The following is a 13,185-nucleotide window of genomic DNA, read 5'->3' as shown; positions in this document are numbered from 1 at the left end:
GGATCATACTCTGGGTTCCACATGCATGTTTTAGCTGAAGGAAGAATCCCTTAAACCTGGAGAGTTGAGACCCATGGAATGGGTACAATGCAATAAAACTTCAAAGGGTCTGCATTTGCTCACCAAACCTCACCAATACTATCACTGCTGCGTTTATGCTGCTGTACACACGGTTGATTCTATTTCGGAGACATATAAATCCATAGGTTTTAAGATTCTTACTAGTCAGGTATATTCTTAGGCGTTTAATATGGGGTGTTGAGTCCACTTTCTTGAGCAAGGAGTAGGTCTTGTCTATTACATATTTGACTCATGGAACGGTATCTGTGCTAATTTCCATCTCTGGTTTTATGCAGCACCCCAACTCACCTTTCCCCTTAAGCAAGCATAAGTTGGTTTTCTACATTTGAGACCCTGTTCTGTTTTGTAATTCAGTTCCTGTGTAGCCAAGTTTACATTCCGTGTAGTAGTGATATCTTATGATGTTTCTTTTTCTGTGTGACTTATTTCACTTAGAATCATCGTACCTGAATCCACTCATTATGCTGCTACGGGCCTGATGACATAGATTTCATTGCTGAGTGATATTGCATTGTACGTAAGTACCACAACTTCTTTATCCATTTTTCGCTTTCTGTGATAATGAACTTATACCATAAACGAGGTTCTTTTAAACAGAGCCGTCCCAAACTTTGGGTGGCTGTGTCTTTTTGATTTTAATTTCCCTAAGTTATAGGACCATAAGTGGAAGTGCCCTAGGCTCTGTTGCTTTGTTTTTTAGATGTTTCAGGAAACACCATACACTTCTCCAGAGTGGCTGTTGGCAATTTACCTCCCGCCCATCAGCATAACAAGGCTCCCAATTCTCCATGGCCTGTCCTGCCTTTCTGGAATTTACACTTTTTTCAGATGACCCTTTTGACCCGGAGGAAGTGAGACTTCATTGTAGTGCAGATTTCCTTTGCAAGCTTGCTTGGTTGGCCAAAAAGGACCTATGCGTTTTTTCCTGAATATATTCAGGGAAAAACACATACACCCTTTTTGGCCAAGTGCATCATTGTGGACGTTCTGCCTCTTTTCCTATGCTTTACATGCAATTCCAGTCTACCTCCTGAGATCGGTTTCTTGCAATTCTGCCCCGCTTTCAAGTCCTCTTGGCAGCCTTACTTTAATATATTTTTGGACGATAGCTGTCATTTATAACTCTGCAGGTTTGTGAATGACAGTGCCCCTGAGCTCCTTTCTTCAACTCGCTTTCTTGGGAGCTGGCCCCAACACCACAGCATTGCTTCAGGCCCTAGTGTGGTTCCGGCATGGCACGCTGAGTTTTTGGTTAATTCCTTTTCCTGGTCTGAAATGAGAGTTAAATTTGCCCTTCCAGACACCTCCAGCTAGTCTCTCATTGGTTCTCCCTATTCCTGTTCATTTTCCGCAGAAATTGCAAACTGGGCCAAACAGGAGGTTAAAGGCACTGACTCTCCAAGTGGGGAGAGTGTTAGTAAAGCGTCTGGAATGTTGCACCCGAGTACCAGGGGACGAAAACTGAGACACATTTGAACACGTTTCCCGATCACACGGTGGATCATACTCTGGGTTTCACATACATGTTTTAGCTGAAGGAAGAATTCCTTAAACCTGGAGAGTTGAGACCCATGGAATGGGTACCATGCAATATGACTTCAAACGGTCTGCATTTGCTCACCCAACCTCACCAATCCTATCACTGCTGCGTTTATGCCGCTGTACACATGCTTGATTCTCTTTCGGAGACATATAAATCCATAGGTTTTAAGATTCTTACTAGTCAGGTATATTCTTAGGCGTTTAATATGGGGTGTTGTGTCCACTTCGCTAAGCAAGGAGTAGCTCTTGTCTGTTACATATTTGGCTTATGGAACGGTATCTGTGCTAATTTCAATCTCTGGTTTTATGCAGCACCCCAACTCACCTTTCCCCTTAAGCAAGCATAAGTTGGTTTTCTACATTTGAGACACTGTTCTGTTTTGTAATTCAGTTCCTGTGTAGCCAAGTTTATATTCCGTGTAGTAGTGATATCTTATGATGTTTCTTTTTCTGTGTGACTTATTTCACTTAGAATCATCGTACCTGAATCCACTCATTATGCTGCTACGGGCCTGATGACATAGATTTCATTGCTGAGTGATATTGCATTGTACGTAAGTACCACAACTTCTTTATCCATTTTTCGCTTTCTGTGATAATGAACTTGTACTGTAAACGAGGTTCTTGTAAAGAGAGCTGTCCCAAATTTTGGGTGGCTGTGTCTTTTTGATTTTAATTTCCCTAAGCTATAGGACCATAATTGGAAGTGCCCTAGGCTCTGTTGCTTTGTTTTTTAGATTTTTCAGGAAACATCATAGACTTCTCCACAGTGGCTGTTGGCAATTTACATTCCGCCCATCAGAATAAGAAGGCTCCAAGTTCTCTATGGCCTGTCCTGCCTTTCTGGATTTTACACTTTTTTCAGATGGCCCTTTTGACCGGGGGGCAGTGAGACTTCATTGTAGTGCAGATTTCCTTTGCAAGCTTGCTTGGTTGGCCAAAAACGACGTATGCGTTTTTTCCTGAATATATTCAGGAAAAAACGCATACGCCCTTTTTGGCCAAGTGCATCATTGTGGACGTTCTGCCTCTTTTCCTATGCTTTACATGCAATTCCAGTCTACCTCCTGAAATCGGTTTCCTGCAATTCTGGCCCGCTTTCAAGTCCTCTTGGCAGCCTTACTTCAATATATTTTGGGACGATAGCTGTCATTTATAACTCTGCAGCTTTGTGAATGACAGTGCCCCTGAGCTCCTTTCTTCAACTCGCTTTCTTGGGAGCTGGCCCCAACACCGCAGGATTGCTTCAGGCCCTAGTGTGCTTCCGGCATGGCACGCTGAGCCTTTGGTTAATTCCTCTTCCTGGTGGGAAATGAGAGTTAAATTTGCCCGTCCAGACACCTCCAGCTAGTCTCTCATTGGTTCTCCCTATTCCTGTTCATTTTCCGCAGAAATTGCAAACTGGGCCAAACAGGAGGTTAAAGGCACTGACTCTCCAAGTGGGGAGAGTGTTAGTAAAGAGTCTGGAATGTTGCACCCGAGTACCAGGGGACAAAAACTGAGACACATTTGAACACGTTTCCCGATCACACGGTGGATCATACTCTGGGTACCACATGCATGTTTTAGCTGAAGGAAGAATCCCTTAAACCTGGAGAGTTGAGACCCATGGAATGGGTACCATGCAATATGACTTCAAAGGGTCTGCATTTGCTCACCGAACCTCACCAATCCTATCACTGCTGCGTTTATGCCGCTGTACACACGCTTGATTCTCTTTCGGAGACATATAAATCCATAGGTTTTAAGATTCTTACTAGTCAGGTATATTCTTAGGCGTTTAATATGGGGTTTTGAGTCCACTTCATTGAGCAAGGAGTAGCTCTTGTCTATTACATATTTGGCTTATGGAACGGTATCTGTGCTAATTTCCATCTCTGGTTTTATGCAGCACCCCAACTCACCTTTCCCCTTAAGCAAGCATAAGGTGGTTTTCTACATTTGAGACCCTGTTCTGTTTTGTAATTCAGTTCCTGTGTAGCCAAGTTTACATTCCGTGTAGTAGTGATATCTTATGATGTTTCTTTTTCTGTGTGACTTATTTCACTTAGAATCATCGTACCTGAATCCACTCATTATGCTGCTACGGGCCTGATGACATAGATTTCATTGCTGAGTGATATTGCATTGTACGTAAGTACCACAACTTCTTTATCCATTTTTCGCTTTCTGTGATAATGAACTTGTACTGTAAACGAGGTTCTTGTAAAGAGAGCCGTCCCAAACTTTGGGTGGCTGTGTCTTTTTGATTTTAATTTCCCTAAGTTATAGGACCATAATTGGAAGTGCCCTAGGCTCTGTTGCTTTGTTTTTTAGATTTTTCAGGAAACATCATAGACTTCTCCACAGTGGCTGTTGGCAATTTACATTCCGCCCATCAGAATAAGAAGGCTCCAAGTTCTCTATGGCCTGTCCTGCCTTTCTGGATTTTACACTTTTTTCAGATGGCCCTTTTGACCGGGGGGCAGTGAGACTTCATTGTAGTGCAGATTTCCTTTGCAAGCTTGCTTGGTTGGCCAAAAACGACGTATGCGTTTTTTCCTGAATATATTCAGGAAAAAACGCATACGCCCTTTTTGGCCAAGTGCATCATTGTGGACGTTCTGCCTCTTTTCCTATGCTTTACATGCAATTCCTGTCTACCTCCTGAAATCGGTTTCCTGCAATTCTGCCCCGCTTTCAAGTCCTCTTGGCAGCCTTACTTCAATATATTTTGGGACGATAGCTGTCATTTATAACTCTGCAGGTTTGTGAATGACAGTGCCCCTGAGCTCCTTTCTTCAACTCGCTTTCTTGGGAGCTGGCCCCAACACCGCAGGATTGCTTCAGGCCCTAGTGTGGTTCCGGCATGGCACGCTGAGCCTTTGGTTAATTCCTCTTCTTGGTGGGAAATGAGAGTTAAATTTGCCCGTCCAGACACCTCCAGCTAGTCTCTCATTGGTTCTCCCTATTCCTGTTCATTTTCCGCAGAAATTGCAAACTGGGCCAAACAGGAGGTTAAAGGCACTGACTCTCCAAGTGGGGAGAGTGTTAGTAAAGAGTCTGGAATGTTGCACCCGAGTACCAGGGGACAAAAACTGAGACATATTTGAACACGTTTCCCGATCACACGGTGGATCATACTCTGGGTTCCACATGCATGTTTTAGCTGAAGGAAGAATCCCTTAAACCTGGAGAGTTGAGACCCATGGAATGGGTACCATGCAATATGACTTCAAAGGGTCTGCATTTGCTCACCGAACCTCACCAATCCTATCACTGCTGCGTTTATGCCGCTGTACACACGCTTGATTCTCTTTCGGAGACATATAAATCCATAGGTTTTAAGATTCTTACTAGTCAGGTATATTCTTAGGCGTTTAATATGGGGTGTTGAGTCCACTTCGTTGAGCAAGGAGTAGCTCTTGTCTATTACATATTTGGCTTTGGAACGGTATCTCTGCTAATTTCAATCTCTACTTTTATGCAGCACCCCAACTCACCTTTCCCCTTAAGCAAGCATAAGGTGGTTTTCTACATTTGAGACCCTGTTCTGTTTTGTAATTCAGATCCTGTGTAGCCAAGTTTACATTCCATGTATTAGTGATATCTTATGATGTTTCTTTTTCTGTGTGACTTATTTCACTTAGAATCATCGTACCTGAATCCACTCATTATGCTGCTATGGGCCTGATGACATAGATTTCATTGCTGAGTGATATTGCATTGTACGTAAGTACCACAAATTCTTTATCCATTTTTCGCTTTCTGTGATATTGAACTTGTACCATAAACGAGGATCTTGTAAACAGAGCCGTCCCAAACTTTGGGGTGGCTGTGTCTTTTTGATCTTAATTTCCCTAAACTATAGGACCATAAGTGGAAGTGCCCTAGGCTCTGTTGCTTTGTTTGTTAGATGTTTCAGGAAACACCATACAGTTCTCCAGAGTGGCTGTTGGCAATTTACATCCCGCCCATCAGCATAACAAGGCTCCCAGTTCTCCATGGCCTGTCCTGCCTTTCTGGATTTTACACGTTTTTCAGATGACACTTTTGACCAGGGGGCAGTGAGACTTAATTGTAGTGCAGATTTCCGTTGCAAGCTTGCTTGGTTGGCCAAAAAGGGCATATGCGTTTTTTCCTGAATATATTCAGGAAACAACGCATACGCCCTTTTTGGCCAAGTGCATCATTGTGTACGTTCTGCCCCTTTTCCTATGCTTTACATGCAATTCCAGTCTACCTCCTGAAATCGGTTTCCTGCAATTCTGCCCCGCTTTCAAGTCCTCGTGGCAACCTTACTTCAATATATTTTTTTGGACGATAGGTGTCATTTATAACTCTGCAGGTTTGTGAATGACAGTGCCCCTGAGCTCCTTTCTTCAACTCGCTTTCTTGTGAGCTGGCCGCAACACCGCAGGATTGCTTCAGGCCCTAGTGTGGTTCCGGCATGGCACGCTGAGCCTTTGGTTAATTCCTCTTCCTGGTGGGAAATGGGAGTTAAATTTGCCCGTCCAGACACCTCCAGCTAGTCTCTCATTGGTTCTCCCTATTCCTGTCCATTTTCTGCAGAAATTGCAAACTGGGCCAAACAGGAGGTTAAAGGCACTGATCTCCAAGTGGGGAGAGTGTTAGTAAAGCGTCTGGAATGTTGCACCCGAGTACCAGGGATGAAAACTGAGACACATTTGAACACGTTTCCCGATCACACGGTGGATCATACTCTGGGTTCCACATGCATGTTTCAGCTGAAGGAAGAATCCCTTAAACCTGGAGAGTTGAGACCCATGGAATGGGTACCATGCAATATGACTTCAAAGGGTCTGCATTTGCTCACCGATCCTCACCAATCCTATCACTGCTGCGTTTATGCCGCTGTACACACGCTTGGTTCTCTTTCGGAGACATATAAATCCATAGGTTTTAAGATTCTTACTAGTCAGGTATATTCTTAGGCGTTTAATATGGGATGTTGAGTCCACTTCGTTGTTCAAGGAATAGCTCTTGTCTATTACATATTTGGCTTATGGAAAGGTATCTGTGCTAATTTCAATCTCTGGTTTTATGCAGCACCCCAACTCACCTTTCCCCTTAAGCAAACATAAGTTGGTTTTCTACATTTGAGACCCTGTTCTGTTTTGTAATTCAGTTCCTGTGTAGCCAAGTTTACATTCCGTGTAGTAGTGATATGTTATGATGTTTCTTTTTCTGTGTGACTTATTTCACTTATAATAATCGTACCTGAATCCACTCATTATGCTGCTACGGGCCTGATGACATAGATTTTATTGCTGAGGGGTATTGCATTGTACGTAAGTACCACAACTTCTTTAACCATTTTTTGCTTTCTGTGATATTGAACTTGTACCATAAACGAGGATCTTGTAAAGAGAGCCGTCCCAAACTTTGGGGTGGCTGTGTCTTTTTGATCTTAATTTCCCTAAACTATAGGACCATAAGTGGAAGTGCCCTAGGCTCTGTTGTTTTGTTTTTTAGATGTTTCAGGAAACACCATACACTTCTCCAGAGTGGCTGTTGGCAATTTACATCCCGCCCATCAGCATAACAAGGCTCCCAGTTCTCCATGGCCTGTACTGCCTTTCTGGATTTTACAATTTTTTCAGATGGCCCTTTTGACCGGGGGGCAGTGAGACTTCATTTTAGTGCAGATTTCCTTTGCAAGCTTGCATGGTTGGCCAAAAAGGGCATGTGCGTTTTTTCCTGAATATATTCAGGAAAGAACACATACGCCATTTTTGGCCAAGTGCATCATTGTGGACGTTCTGCCTCTTTTCCTATGCTTTACATGCAATTCCAGTCTACCTCCTGAAATCGGTTTCCTGCAATTCTGCCCCGCTTTCAAGTCCTCTTGGTAGCCTTACTTCAATATATTTTTGGACGATAGGTGTCATTTATAACTCTGCAGGTTTGTGAATGACAGTGCCCCTGAGCTCCTTTCTTCAACTCACTTTCTTGGGAGCTGGCCGCAACACCGCAGGATTGCTTCAGGCCCTAGTGTGGTTCCGGCATGGCACGCTGAGCCTTTGGTTAATTCCTCTTCCTGGTGGGAAATGAGAGTTAAATTTGCCCGTCCAGACACCTAGAGCTAGTCTCCCATTGGTTCTCCCTATTCCTGTTCATCTTACGCAGAAATTGCAAACTGTGCCAAACAGGAGGTTAAAGGAATGGACTCTCCAACTAGGGAGAGTGTTAGTAAAGCGTCTGAAATGTTGCACCCGAGTACCAGGGGATGAAAACTAAGACACATTTGAACACGTTTCCCGATCACACGGTGGATCATACTCTGGGTTCCACATGCATGTTTTAGCTGAATGAAAAATCCCTTAAACCTGGAGAGTTGAGACCCATGGAATGGGTACCATGCAATATGACTTCAAAGGGTCTGCATTTGCTCACCGAACCTCACCAATCCTATCACTGCTGCGTTTTGCCGCTGTACACACGCTTGATTCTCTTTCAGAGACATATAAATCCATAGGTTTTAAGATTCTTACTAGTCAGGTATATTCTTAGGCGTTTAATATGGGGTGTTGAGTCCACTTCGTTGAGCAAGGAGTAGCTCTTGTCTATTACATATTTGGCTTATGGAACGATATCTGTGCTAATTTCCATCTCTGGTTTAATGCAGCACCCCAACTCACCTTTCCCCTGAAGCAAGCATAAGTTGGTTTTCTACATTTGAGACCCTGTTCTGTTTTGTAATTCAGTTCCTGTGTAGCCAAGTTTACATTCCGTGTATTAGTGATATCTTATGATGTTTCTTTTTCTGTGCGACTTACTTCACTTAGAATCATCGTACCGGAATCCACTCATTACGCTGCTATGGGCCTGATGACATAGATTTCATTGCTGAGTGATATTGCATTGTACGTAAGTACCACAACTTCTTTATCCATTTTTCGCTTTCTGTGATATTGAACTTGTACCGTAAACGAGGTTCTTGTAAACAGAGCCGTCCCAAACTTTGGGGTGGCTGTGTCTTTTTGATTTTAATTTCCCTAAGCTATAGGACCATAAGTGGAAGTGCCCTAGGCTCTGTTGCTTTGTTTTTTAGATGTTTCAGGAAACACCATACACTTCTCCAGAGTGGCTGTTGGCAATTTACATCCCGCCCAGCAGCATAACAAGGCTCCCATTTCTCCATGGCCTGTCCTGCCTTTCTGGATTTTACACTTTTTTCAGATGGCCCTTTTGACCAGGGGGCAGTGAGACTTCATTGTAGTGCAGATTTCCTTTGCAAGCTTGCTTGTTTGGCCAAAAAGGGCGTATGCGTTTTTTCCTGAATATATTCAGGAAAATACGCATATGCCCTTTTTGGCCAAGTGCATCATTGTGGACGTTCTGCCTCTTTTCCTATGCTTTACATGCAATTCCAGTCTACCTCCTGAAATTGGTTTCCTGTAATTCTGCCCCGCTTTCAAGTCCTCTTGGCAGCCTTACTTCAATATATTTTTGGACAATAGCTGTCATTTATAACTCTGCAGGTTTGTGAATCAGAGTGCCCCTGAGCTCCTTTCTTCAACTCGCCTTCTTGTGAGCTGGCCGCACCACCGCAGGATTGCTTCAGGCCCTAGTGTGGTTCCAGCATGGCACGTTGAGCCTTTGGTTAATTCCTCTTCCTGGTGGGAAATGAGAGTTAAATTTGCCCGTCCAGACACCTCCAGCTAGTCTCTCATTGGTTCTCCCTAGTCCTGTTCATTTTCCGCAGAAATTGAAAACTGGGCCAAACAGGAGGTTAAAGGAATGGACTCTCCAACTAGGGAGAGTGTTAGTAAAGCGTCTGGAATGTTGCACCCGAGTACCAGGGGATGAAAACTGAGACACATTTGAACACGTTTCCCGATCACACGGTGGATCATACTCTGGGTTCCACATGCATGTTTTAGCTGAAGGAAGAATCCCTTAAACCTGGAGAGTTGAGACCCATGGAATGGGTACCATGCAACATGACTTCAAAGGGTCTGCATTTGCTCACCGATCCTCACCAATCCTATCACTGCTGCGTTTATGCCACTGTACACACGCTTGATTCTCTTTCGGAGACATATAAATCCATAGGTTGTAAGATTCTTACTAGTCAGGTATATTCCTAGGCGTTTAATATGGGGTGTTGAGTCCACTTCGTTGAGCAAGGAGTAGCTCTTGTCTATTACATATTTGGCTTATGGAACGGTATGTGTGCTAATTTCAATCTCTGGTTTTATGCAGCACCCCAACTCACCTTTCCCCTTAAGCAAACATAAGTTGGTTTTCTACATTTGAGACCCTATTCTGTTTCGTAAATCAGTTCCTGTGTAGCCAAGTTTACATTCCGTGTAGTAGTGATATCTTATGATGTTTCTTTTTCTGTGTGACTTATTTCACTTAGAATCATCGTACCTGAATCCACTCATTATGCTGCTACGGGCCTGATGATATAGATTTCATTGCTGAGTGATATTGCATTGTACGTAAGTACCACAACTTCTTTATCCATTTTTCGTTTTGTGTGTATTGAACTTGTACCGTAAATGAGGTTCTTGTAAACGGAGCCGTCCCAAACTTTGGGGTGGCTGTGTCTTTTTGATTTTAATTTCCCTAAGTTATAGGACCATAAGTGGAAGTGCCCTAGGCTCTGTTGCTTCGTTTTTAGATGTTTCAGGAAACACCATACACTTCTCCAGAGTGGCTGTTGGCAATTTACATCCCGCCCATCAGCATAACAAGGCTCCCAGTTCTCCATGGCCTGTCCTGCCTTTCTGGATTTTACACTTTTTTCAGATGACCCTTTTGACCAGGGGGCAGTGAGACTTCATTGTAGTGCAGATTTCCTTTGCAAGCTTGCTTGGTTGGCCAAAAAGGGCGTATGAGTTTTTTCCTGCATATATTCAGGAAAAAACGCATACGCCCTTTTTGGCCAAGTGCATCATTGTGGACGTTCTGCCTCTTTTCCTGTGCTTTACATGCAATTCCAGTCTACCTCCTGAAATCGGTTTCCTGCAATTCTGCCCCGCTTTCAAGTCCTCTTGGCAGCCTTACTTCAATCTATTTTTTGACGATAGCTGTCATTTATAACTGTGCAGGTTTGTGACTGACAATGCCCCTGAGCTCCTTTCTTTAACTCGCTTTCTTGTGAGCTTGCCGCAACACCGTAGGATTGCTTCAGGCCCTAGTATGGTTCCGACATGGCACGCTGAGCCTTTGGTTAATTCCTCTTCCTGGTGGGAAATGAGAGTTCAATTTGCCCGTCCAGACACTTCCAGCTAGTCTCTCATTGGTTCTCCCTATTCCTGTTCATTTTCCACAGAAATTGCAAACTGGGCCAAACAGGAGGTTAAAGGCACTGACTCTCCAAGTGGGGAGAGTGTTAGTAAAGCGTCTGGAATGTTGCACCCGAGTACCAGGGGACAAAAACTGAGACACATTTGAACACGTTTCCCGATCACACGGTGGATCATACTCTGGGTTCCACATGCATGTTTTAGCTGAAGGAAGAATCCCTTAAACCTGGAGAGCTGAGACCCATGGAATGGGTACCATGCAATATGACTTCAAAGGGTCTGCATTTGCTCACCGAACCTCACCAATCCTATCACTGCTGCGTTTATGCTGCTGTACACACGCTTGATTCTCTTTCGGAGACATATAAATCCATAGGTTTTAAGATTCTTACTAATCAGGTATATTCTTAGGCGTTTAATATGGGGTGTTGAGTCCACTTCGTTGAGCAAGGAGTAGCTCTTGTCTATTACATATTTGGCTTATGGAACGGTATCTGTGCTAATTTCCATCTCTGGTTTTATGCAGCACCCCAACTCACCTTTCCCCTTAAGCAAGCATAAGTTGGTTTTCTACATTTGAGACCCTGTTCTGTTTTGTAATTCAGTTCCTGTGTAGCCAAGTTTACATTCCGTGTAGTAGTGATATCTTATGATGTTTCTTTTTCTGTGTGACTTATTTAACATAGAATCATCGTACCGGAATCCACTCATTACGCTGCTATGGGCCTGATGACATAGATTTCATTGCTGAGTGATATTGCATTGTACGTAAGTACCACAACTTCTTTATCCATTTTTCGCTTTCTGTGATATTGAACTTGTGCCGTAAACGAGGTTCTTGTAAACAGAGCCGTCCCAAACTTTGGGGTGGCTGTGTCTTTTTGATTTTAATTTCCCTAAGCTATAGGACCATAAGTGGAAGTGCCCTAGGCTCTGTTGCTTTGTTTTTTAGATGTTTCAGGAAACACAATACAGTTCTCCAGAGTGGCTGTTGGCAATTTACATCCCGCCCAGCAGCATAACAAGGTTCCCAGTTCTCCATGGCCTGTCCTGCCTTTCTGGATTTTACACTTTTTTCAGATGGCCCTTTTGACCAGGGGGCAGTGAGACTTCATTGTAGTGCAGATTTCCTTTGCAAGCTTGCTTGTTTGGCCAAAAAGGGCGTATGCGTTTTTTCCTGAATATATTCAGGAAAAAACGCATACGCCCTTTTTGGCCAAGTGCATCATTGTGGACGTTCTGCCTCTTTCCCTATGCTTTACATGCAATTCCAGTCTACCTCCTGAAATCGGTTTCCTGTAATTCTGCCCCGCTTTCAAGTCCTCTTGGCAGCCTTACTTCAATATATTTTTGGACGATAGCTGTCATTTATAACTCTGCAGGTTTGTGAATCAGAGTGCCCCTGAGCTCCTTTCTTCAACTCGCCTTCTTGTGAGCTGGCCGCACCACCGCAGGATTGCTTCAGGCCCTAGTGTGGTTCCAGCATGGCACGTTGAGCCTTTGGTTAATTCCTCTTCCTGGTGGGAAATGAGAGTTAAATTTGCCCGTCCAGACACCTCCAGCTAGTCTCTCATTGGTTCTCCCTAGTCCTGTTCATTTTCCGCAGAAATTGAAAACTGGGCCAAACAGGAGGTTAAAGGCACTGACTCTCCAAGTGGGGAGAGTGTTAGTAAAGCGTCTGGAATGTTGCACCCGAGTACCAGGGGACGAAAACTGAGACACATTTGAACACGTTTCCCGATCACACGGTGGATCATACTCTGGGTTCCACATGCATGTATTAGCTGAATGAAGAATCCCTTAAACCTGGAGAGTTGAGACCCATGGAATGGGTACCATGCAATATGACTTCAAAGGGTCTGCATTTGCTCACCGAACCTCACCAATCCTATCACTGCTGCGTTTATGCCGCTGTACACACGCTTGATTCTCTTTCGGAGACATATAAATCCATAGGTTTTAAGATTCTTACTAGTCAGGTATATTCTTAGGCCTTTAATATGGGGTGTTGAGTCCACTTCGTTGAGCAAGGAGTAGCTCTTGTCTATTACATATTTGGCTTTGGAACGGTATCTCTGCTAATTTCAATCTCTAGTTTTATGCAGCACCCCAACTCACCTTTCCCCTTAAGCAAGCATAAGTTGGTTTTCTACATTTGAGACCCTGTTCTGTTTTGTAATTCAGTTCCTGTGTAGCCAAGTTTACATTCCGTGTATTAGTGATATCTTATGATGTTTCTTTTTCTGTGTGACTTATTTCACTTAGAATCATCGTACCTGAATCCACTCATTATGCTGCTATG

The sequence above is a fragment of the Orcinus orca genome, chromosome 2, assembly GCF_937001465.1.
Source record: "Orcinus orca chromosome 2, mOrcOrc1.1, whole genome shotgun sequence".
Taxonomy (NCBI): domain Eukaryota; kingdom Metazoa; phylum Chordata; class Mammalia; order Artiodactyla; family Delphinidae; genus Orcinus; species Orcinus orca.
This window is presented reverse-complemented; position numbering follows the sequence as displayed.